The 9,522-nt window shown below is 31.8% G+C and overlaps 1 non-coding gene across 1 annotated transcript; it reads left to right on the forward strand.

Moving 5' to 3' along the window:
• Window positions 1–3,760: 3,760 nt before the first annotated feature.
• Window positions 3,761–3,867, forward strand: LOC149512214 (small nucleolar RNA R71). The gene has a single exon (XR_016332884.1). It is a non-coding gene; the product is annotated as a small nucleolar RNA R71 (small nucleolar RNA).
• The last annotated feature ends 5,655 nt before the right edge of the window (window positions 3,868–9,522 follow it).

The following is a 9,522-nucleotide window of genomic DNA, read 5'->3' on the forward strand; positions in this document are numbered from 1 at the left end:
CTCTATCCAAATTGCTTGAAATATGGCTAGCTTTGAATAAGAGGGTTTTTTCTGCTTTAAGCAATTATAAATAAAAGTACCTTACCTTTTTGTTAGAACTTGATGAAAAAGTTGTAGAGATAGTGAAAGAAGAAAGAGTACAGATTCTTTTCTCTCCAAAATGAATTTGCAAAAAGCTTAAAGGATTTGTAAAGATTGTAGGCAAGTTTTTCTATGATTTATTTGCAATAAGATTAAAACATATGCTTAGAATTACAAGTATATATTAAATAAATCCGTCTATTTATTTGACAATATTCTTAAAATTTCAGATGAAATCAATTTTTATTTTAAGTTTGACAATCATTTTAAAATTTTTTGCAATCATAGTATTTAAAAGAATTGCATGCAAAGGTTTGTGTGCTTTCTTTACAAATAAACTAAAACATACATTTTCAGTTATATATATATATATATATTCAACAACATTATCAGTTTATTTAGTGTTCAATTGTCAAATTTAGTATACAAGTAACCTGCTTTTAAGTTTCACGAGGAAAATTTTTTTTTTAATTGTTTACAATCATTTCCTTTCAACTTGAATGGAAAAATTGGCCAAAAAAAAAAAAACTTGAAAGGAAAAAGCAAAAAACTTCTCATAAATATAGCTTGCAAATTTAAAATCCTGTCGATATTATTCAAAATAATTACATGCTACACTTAAATTGAGTTTAATTTTCTATGTGATATTGTTTTTTTTCAAAGTCTTCCATTGTTTAAATAGTATAATTCGGTATAAGTAATTAATTTAGAAAGCTATTTTTAAAATTAGTTTTTTACCTTCACTTTCCTTGAAAATTTTTTATAAATAAATGGTATTATGGCCTTCCTTTATTACACAAGGGTTGCTTTGTTAATGGTTTGAACATTTGTTTGAACTTTGATATTTGTTTATAATTTGTTTGAATGGCCACCTTGTTTATCCAAGAAAGAATTGTCAATAGAAAAAGACTTTATCTTGAAATCATGTAAGGTTAAATGGAGGCTACTTGAACCCTTTTTATTGGTATTTGGCCTTTCATCCTGAATAATGCAAAAAAGAAAGTAAAATTTTGTGATACTCAATAATGCTTATATTGATATTTGTTCATGTGTTTTTTAAGTGATTATGGAAAAGACACATAGAAGTGACATTCCTAACATTGATAAGAAGCATATATTTCTGTCCAAGTTACTCAATATCATGTTATCTCATGATATCAATCATTACGATATTTATTAGCAACTGATAGCCACCAACCAAGTGTGTGGTTGCATTTATAGTTCATTGAACACAATTTTGCAATCCACTTTTTTTAAACTGCTATAGTATTGGGCTTGCTTATTTTCTTTAGCACAATTGAAATATATGTATAGGTGATTGCTATTTTTTGTAATGACTACAAGTGAACAAATCATAATCAAGTAATAATAATAATAATAATAATAATAATAATAATAATAATAATAAAAGTATAGTATCATTTTAGTGAAAATTATCAAATTGAATTATTAGATGGATACAAGTATCAAAGTTGATAAACTAAAATTTTATATTTGTCCTAAACAAAAATGCATAAACTATTAATGTAAAACTTTAGTTGCCTCCCAAACAGCACTAGTTTTGGTAAAACTTGATCATACCTAAACTCTAAGAATTATCTCATCCCTTTAGGAGAAAGTTTACGTTGCTGCATTCTTCTTTATGAGATTACATTGATTGAGCTAGATCTAAGAGGCATACTCACTCTTATTACATGAATGACATAAGCTAGACTTAAATCATGGTGGACACCTTCAATTTTGGTCTAGAAGTTTCAGGTTTAGGTTTGCAAGGGCTAAGACTTAATGGTTTTGCTAACTGACTTACGACAATGGGTTAGGAGGTTTAGACAATATGTTTGACTCCCTAGGGTTATTCTTTTCCTTAACTCTTATTACCACTTGAACATCCTTCCTATCTCTAAAAACACCATATCCACCAGTTATAAATTACATTCTCTTATCCTTAAATCTCTGGGTAAAATCACAATTATAGACATTAATCAAGGCTTTGGATGTCAATAGGAAAGTCTACCTAAAAACTAAGGGGCTTCATTATCCTTTACATCTAATACCACAAAATCCATAGAAAAAGTATACTTACTGATTTCCACCAAAATATTCTCCAATGTCCCTCGTAGTTTCTTCTTAGATCTATTAGCAAACCTAATAGTGAAAGTTAAATGTTTCAGTATACCACACCTTAGCTACATGACAACATTTATAAACATTAGATTTATATATACCGCACCTTAGCTGCATGACAACATTTATAAACGTCAGATTTATACTAGATCCAAGATCATAAAGAGGTTTATCAAATTTTAAATGACCAAATTTACAAGAGATAGTGAAACTACTTGGATCTTTTTGTTTTTTATTTTTTTTTTGGAAGAATTTGTCTAAGTGCACAACTACAATCTTTCATAAAAGTGACATTCTTTAACTCTTTAAGTAACATTTTTGGTATAGGCTTAGGTGTTAGTGTTGCTACTTCAAAAGTTTATTTTTGAGTGGACATTCTTGAAGTCATTCTCAACCTTTTAACTTCACAATTCTCTTTTTGCACTTGAATTTCCTTTTCCTTAGGTTGAATGCTCTCAAGAAGTGCTTTTTCCACTTGTAATAGCATTTCTCATTCTTTAACTGAACCTTCAATATACTCCTCAGGATCTTCCTCCTGATCATACTCCTCAAGATTTTTCTCCGTTTAAAAATTCTCTCCCATTTTTTCATAAGGTTCAATATTTTCAAAGGTTTTTAAAACCATGTGATCAAAACTACCTATAATCTCTTTACCATACCTCAATAGCTTCTCATCGATTATCGAATCAATTTTTCTAATAAACTCTACCTCAAGCTACTTAATAAAGCTAGGCAAGTTGACCACCACAAGCTCATCCATAATATCATCATTATTTGACTCATACATACCATCTTCACCATATGAGTATACGGTATTGCATACATTCTTGCTTACTTTTTAAGGTTTAACTCAATATTACTAGGCAAGGTTCCTAAGGGTTGATTAGCTATGGCTTGAGTAATTTGACATTTGGTTTTCAAGATTTTTTATTGATGCAAGTTGACTTTAGATGATTGCATTATTAACTTGCATCAATTGGATCAATATCTCTTCAAAACTAGTTTTCTTTTCTTGGGGTGGGTTATAGGATTGTGCATTTAGGTGAAAATTGGTATTTTGGTTAGTGGGTTGGTTGGGTTGGTTGGGTTAGTTCTAAGAAAAGTTATTATAGTTTCAATAGCCTAGGTTATAGGCATTATTGTATAGGTTGTAAGTAGGCTTGGATTGTTAGGCAACTGAGCCATTTCTATTTTGAATTGGCATCTTTCTCTTGCATGAGATCTATCACAAATTTCACAAAACACAAAGGGATTTTGTATAGCATGGACAAGGGAGGTTTGGGATAGGGTTTCTAAAGTTTCAATCTTTTTGATCAAGTTTGCTAACTATGAATTAATGGAAACAAAGGCATCAAATTCATATACACTAATGGTTTTTCTATGTACCTTTCTTTTCATATCCCATTGATAATTGTTGGTTGCCATCTTTTCTATCAAATATTGTGCTTCTTCACCAGTTTTGCTAATAATGGCCCATAGAGGAACCGAATCCAAGGTAGTTCTCATGGATAGAGTGAGACCATTGTAGAATATCAAAATCTGTAGCTATAAGGGAAAACCATAAAATGTACACTTTCTGAACAGCTCTTTGAATCTTTCCCAAGTATCATAGAGATTTTCACCATTCACATGCATAAAGGTAGTTATTTTGTTTCTTAACTTGGCAATATTAGTAAGTGAAAAAAATTTTGTGAGGAACTTTTACACCAAATCCTTTAAAGTTGTAATTGATCCAGGTGGTAGTGAAATTAACGAACTCTTTGCCTTGTCCCTAAAAGAAAAAGGAAAAAGTCTTAGTCTTATTGCCTCATCTAAAATACCATTATACTTAAAAATGTCACATAATTCAAGAAAATTAGACAAGCTAAGGTTTTGATCATTGCTTGGTAAACTGCTAAACTATGCAGAAGTTTGGACCCTTTGAACAATAAAAGACTTGATCTCAAAACTGTTTGCTTGTATGGCTAGTCTTCGAATAAATGGTTGAAAACCATCAGTATTAGTGATAGCATAATCCCTCACAATTTTATAACCTTCATTTTCTTACATTTGCCATTGGTATTGGTGTAGATGGTATTGTTTGCTCCCTCCTTAGATGCCTTAGAGTTCTTTCTATTTCATTATCAATTAGAGAAAGGTCAACACTTCTAGATCTACTCTCACAAATAAGAACAGATCAAAACCAATAAAAGTAATAAAAAGTAAATATTTAGATTACAAAAGTATAAAGAATCCTTATTGATACTGAATCAAACACTCCTATAATTCCCATAATGATGCCAAAAACTTAATTGCTATTTTTAGTAATGTTTGCTAGTGTTTAAATCGCAATCAAGTAATAGTAGTGATGAAAGTCGAGTAGTGTTCCCACAAAGATTATAGAATTAAATTGTTAGATTTATTCAAGTATCAAAGTTGATAAACTAAACTCTTATATCTAAATTAATAAAAACTTTGATTTGATTACTATAAAAATAAACAAGAACAATAAAGAACAATGTAGGCTAAGATCTCAATATCCAACTGTCACTTTGAAAATTTTGGATTAAGCCAAATCTAACTAGATCTAAAGATCAAGATTACATTTAAAGATAACAAGATTTCAAATGGCCAAAAATGGGATTGCATAAAAGGAAGAAGTAACAAAGATTATATAAAGATTGAGACTTATATTAAAAAAATCAATAATGACCAAATATTATAAAGCCATTACAAAGGATCAAGTCTTTAGCGACATTTTTTAAAAGTTTAGCAGCGTTTATAAATGTCACTAAATGATTTGTGACATTTGTCAAAAATGCCACTAAATGTGTAGCTTATACTTGCGTCGAGGAATATAATGGCATTTTAAGAAAAAGCGCCACCAACTTAGTCCTTTTATTTAAAAATGTTCATTAAATAAAGAGGTGTTTTTCAACATAAACGCTGCTAAATTTTTAAATTTAGTGGCATTTTCTAAAAAATGTCACTAAATTTAATAACGTCTTCAGACAGAAACGCTGCTAATTTTGGTTTTTTAGTGCATTTTTCACTATAGTCTCTATTAAATTATAAATTTTATTTTTTTTATTTTTCCAATATTTATTAGTATAATTAAATAAAAAAAGTATTGAACGAAATACAAAGGACTTGGAATTTATAAACTAAATATTATAAATATTTAAATACATAATTTTTTTCAGTTTGTATATAACCATAAAGTTTAATACAATAACATTAAAATTGTTTCAATACATTAAGTAAAATTTTAAAAAATTTAAAATTGATTGTAGACACTCATTTTTTAAAGTTTATTTTGGTTGATTCAGTGGGCTTCAAATAGGGATAATCAGAACAATAAAAGTAGAATTTCAATTCTGATAAGACTATAGGATAAAAGGTTTGAAATTGAGTTGATAAGAGGACTCTTGAGAAATCAAAACAAAAAGGATAAATGAATAAAAGTTATTGGCAATAAGGATTCTTTTAAAATTTTTGACTGATCTGAAAAGTTAGCCTAAGCAATTTGAGCCCTATATAAATCCGTAATTGCACGCAGTAAAAGGGGAGGAAAAAACATATTACACAAAAAATTTGAAAGAGTCACAGGGAGAAAATTAGAGGAAATCACAAAGAAAAACCAAGCAAAAACCACTCCACCAGTAAAATCCATGAAAACTCCAGCAAGTCCTTCATACCAAGTCTTCATACCCATTCACTAGACACCAAAAATCATACCACCTTCATCACTCACACCATGTACATAGTCACCGTCGTAAGAATCGATCAAGGGCCCTCCTTATTAATTCCATTCAACTTCAATTCCCTCAGTATAATCACAAACCTCCAACACATATAACCACTAGACTACCCATTGTCACCACCTTCCCTAAACCATTAGAAATAACCCATATCGTAGAAGCTGGTTGCAATAGTCCCTAGTAATTCTAGCTGAGACCTCATGCCCTTATAAGCATCAATTCCTCCCATCACCAAGTCTCTCTTCTACCACCATAAACCTATAATAATTTTAGCAAATACCCATGATATCTGCTGGGAATATTAACTCACCATAAGAGATTTGTTTGAGATTTATTTGGGATTTGTTAAATATTACTTGATGATAAGAAGACTTGTAAAAGAAGAATTCTAAGAGAAAAGGGATTCTTAATAGGTAAGTTTAACTTACAAGAGAAGAATTCTAAAAGGAAAGGGATTCTTAATAGGCAAGTTTGACTTACAGGAGAAGAATTCTAAGAGGAGAGGGATTCTTAATGGGCAAGTTTGTATGATTATAAATAGGTGAAGTCTCTATATGATTAGGTATGAGAAAAAGATGTAAGAGAGTTGTAGGATTTTATGGGATAGACACCCCATATGAGTATTGGGGTTCTACGTCTTATGGGTGTGTATGTATGTTTGTGAGTGAACTAGAGGAGACTGAGAGGGTCCACATAAGTATGATGTATGGAAGCATATGGGTATGTGTTTGGTTATGTTGAAAGAGTGCACAAGGGTTTGGGTTTGTATTTGTTTGGGTTGAGAATACTCTATAGGACTAGAGAAAATTGAGAGTGTCTTATGAGTATTGATTGTTGAGTGAGGTTGATGATTTGATGTGAGTTTGTAATTCTCTATAACTAGTGGATCTTGTTTTTCATCCGTGGATGTAGGTCAGTTGGATCGAACTATGTTAAATTATTGTCTCTTATGTGTTTGATTTATTGTTTGATTTCACTTCCGCTGGTGCGATTGGATTGGAGGCTTTTAGCCCAACAAATGGTATCAGAGCTGTGGTGTTCCCAAACAAGTGGTATCAGAGTTGAAGGTTCGAAATGTGAGAAGAGTTAAAGATTCAAGATGTGAAAAAAGCTGAAGGTTCAAAACATGAAAAGAGTCAAAGGTTCGAGATGTGGGAAGAGCTTGGTTTGAGACATGGAAAAAAGTAAGCTTAGAGAAGCTCAATTCAAGAAAAGAGTTCGAGCTCAAGTTTTGAGGATTGAAAATCAGGTTGTATGAAGCGTGAAGACACATAAGAGCAAATGATTGTGAGACTTTTATTACAGGTAGAGCCAAGCATATCTAGCATGAAAATAGATGATTGATGGAATTTGAGTTAAGGTGGAGATTGTTGGGAATATTGACTCAAATCCCATAAGAGATTTGTTTAGGATTTGTTTGAGATTTGTTAAATATTACTTGATGGACAAGAAGACTTGCAAAAGAAGAATTCTAAGAGAAAAGAGATTCTTAATAGGTAAGTTTGACTTACAAGAGGAGCATTCTAAAAGGAAATGGATTCTTAATAGGCAAGTTTGACTTACAAGAGAAGAATTCTAAGAGGAGAGGGATTCTTAATGGGTAAGTTTGTATGATTATAAATAGGTGAAGTCTCTATAGGATTAGGTATAAGAAAAAGATGTAAGAGAGTTGTAGGGTTTTATGGGATAGACACCCCATAGGAGTATTGGGGCTTTACGTCTTATGGGTGTGTATATATGTTTGTGAGTGAACTAGAGGAGACTGAGAGGGTCCACATAAGTATGATGTATGGAAGCATATGGGTATGTGTTTGGTTATGTTGAAAGAGTGCACAAGGGTTTGGGTTTGTGTTTGTTTGGATTGAGAATACTCCATAGGACTAGAGAAAATTGAAAGTGTCTTATGAGTATTGATTGTTGAGTGAGGTTGATGATTTGATGTGAGTTTGTAATTCTCTACAACTAGTGGATCTTGTTTCTCATCCGTAGATGTAGGTCAGTTGGATCGAACCACGTTAAATTATTGTCTCTTATGTGTTTGATTTATTGTTTGATTTCACTTCCGCTGGTACGATTAGATTGGAGGCTTTTAGCCCAACAAATAGTATCAGAGCTGTGGTGTTCCCCAACAAGTGGTATCAAAGCTGAAGGTTCAAAATGTGAGAAGAGTTGAAGATTCAAGATGTGAAAAAAGCTAAAGGTTCAAAACGTGGAAAGAGTCAAAGGTTTGAGATGTGGGAAAAGCTTGGTTTGAGACATAGGAAAAAGTAAGCTTAGAGGAGCTCGATTCAAGAAAAGAGTTCGAGCTCAAGTTTTGAGGATTGAAAATCAGGTTGTATGAAGCGTGAAGACACATAAGAGCAAATGATTATGAGACTTTTATTATAGGTGGAACCAAGCATATCTAGCATGAAGATGGATGATTGATGGAATTTGAGTCAAGGTGGAGATTGTTGGGAATATTGACTCAAATCCCATAAGAGATTTGTTTGAGATTTGTTAAATATTACTTGATGGATAAGAAGACTTGCAAAAGAAGAATTCTAAGAGAAAAGAGATTCTTAATAGGTAAGTTTGACTTGCAAGAGAAGCATTCTAAAAGGAAATGGATTCTTAATAGGCAAGTTTGACTTATAAGAGAAGAATTCTAAGAGGAGAGGGATTTTTAATGGGCAAGTTTGTATGATTATAAATAGGTGAAGTCTCTATAGGATTAGGTATGAGAAAAAGATGTAAGAGAGTTATAGGGTTTTATAGGATAGACACTCTATAGGAGTATTGGGGCTCTACGTCTTATGGGTGTGTATATATATTTATGAGTGAACTAAAAGAGACTGAGAGGGTCCACATAAGTATGATGTATGAGAGCATATGGGTATGTGTTTGGTTATGTTGAAAAAGTGCACAAGAGTTTGAGTTTGTGTTTGTTTGGGTTGAGAATACTCAATAGGACTAAAGAAAATTGAGAGTATCTTATGAGTATTAATTATTGACTGAGATTGATGATTTGATGTGAGTTTGTAATTCTCTACAACTAATGGATCTTGTTTCTCATCCATGGATATAGGTCAGTTGGATCAAACCACGTTAAATTGTTATCTCTTATGTGTTTGATTTATTGTTTGATTTCGCTTTCGCTGGTGCGATTGGATTAGAGGCTTTTAGCCCAACAAATGGTATCAAAGCTGTGGTGTTCCCCAACAAGTAGTATCAGAGCTGAAGGTTTGAAACGTGAGAAGAGTTAAAGATTCAAGATGTGGAAAAAGCTAAAGGTTCAAAACGCGAGAAGAGTCAAAGGTTCGAGATGTGGGAAGAGCTTGGTTTGAGATATGGAAAGACGTAAGCTTAGAGGAGATCGATTCAAGAAAAGAGTTCGAGCTCAAGTTTTGAGGAAAATCAGGTTGTATGAAGCGTGAAGATACATAAAAGAAAATAATTGCGAGACTTTTGTTGTAGGTGGAACCAAGCATATCTAGCATGAAGATAGATGATTGATAGAATTTGAGTCAAAGTGGAGATTGTTGGGAATATTGACTCAAATCCCATAAGAGATTTGTTTGAGATTTGTTAAATATTA

This window comes from Durio zibethinus, chromosome 23 (assembly GCF_047325235.1).
Source record: "Durio zibethinus cultivar Kanyao isolate XHJ-2024 chromosome 23, ASM4732523v1, whole genome shotgun sequence".
NCBI classification, from domain to species: domain Eukaryota; kingdom Viridiplantae; phylum Streptophyta; class Magnoliopsida; order Malvales; family Malvaceae; genus Durio; species Durio zibethinus.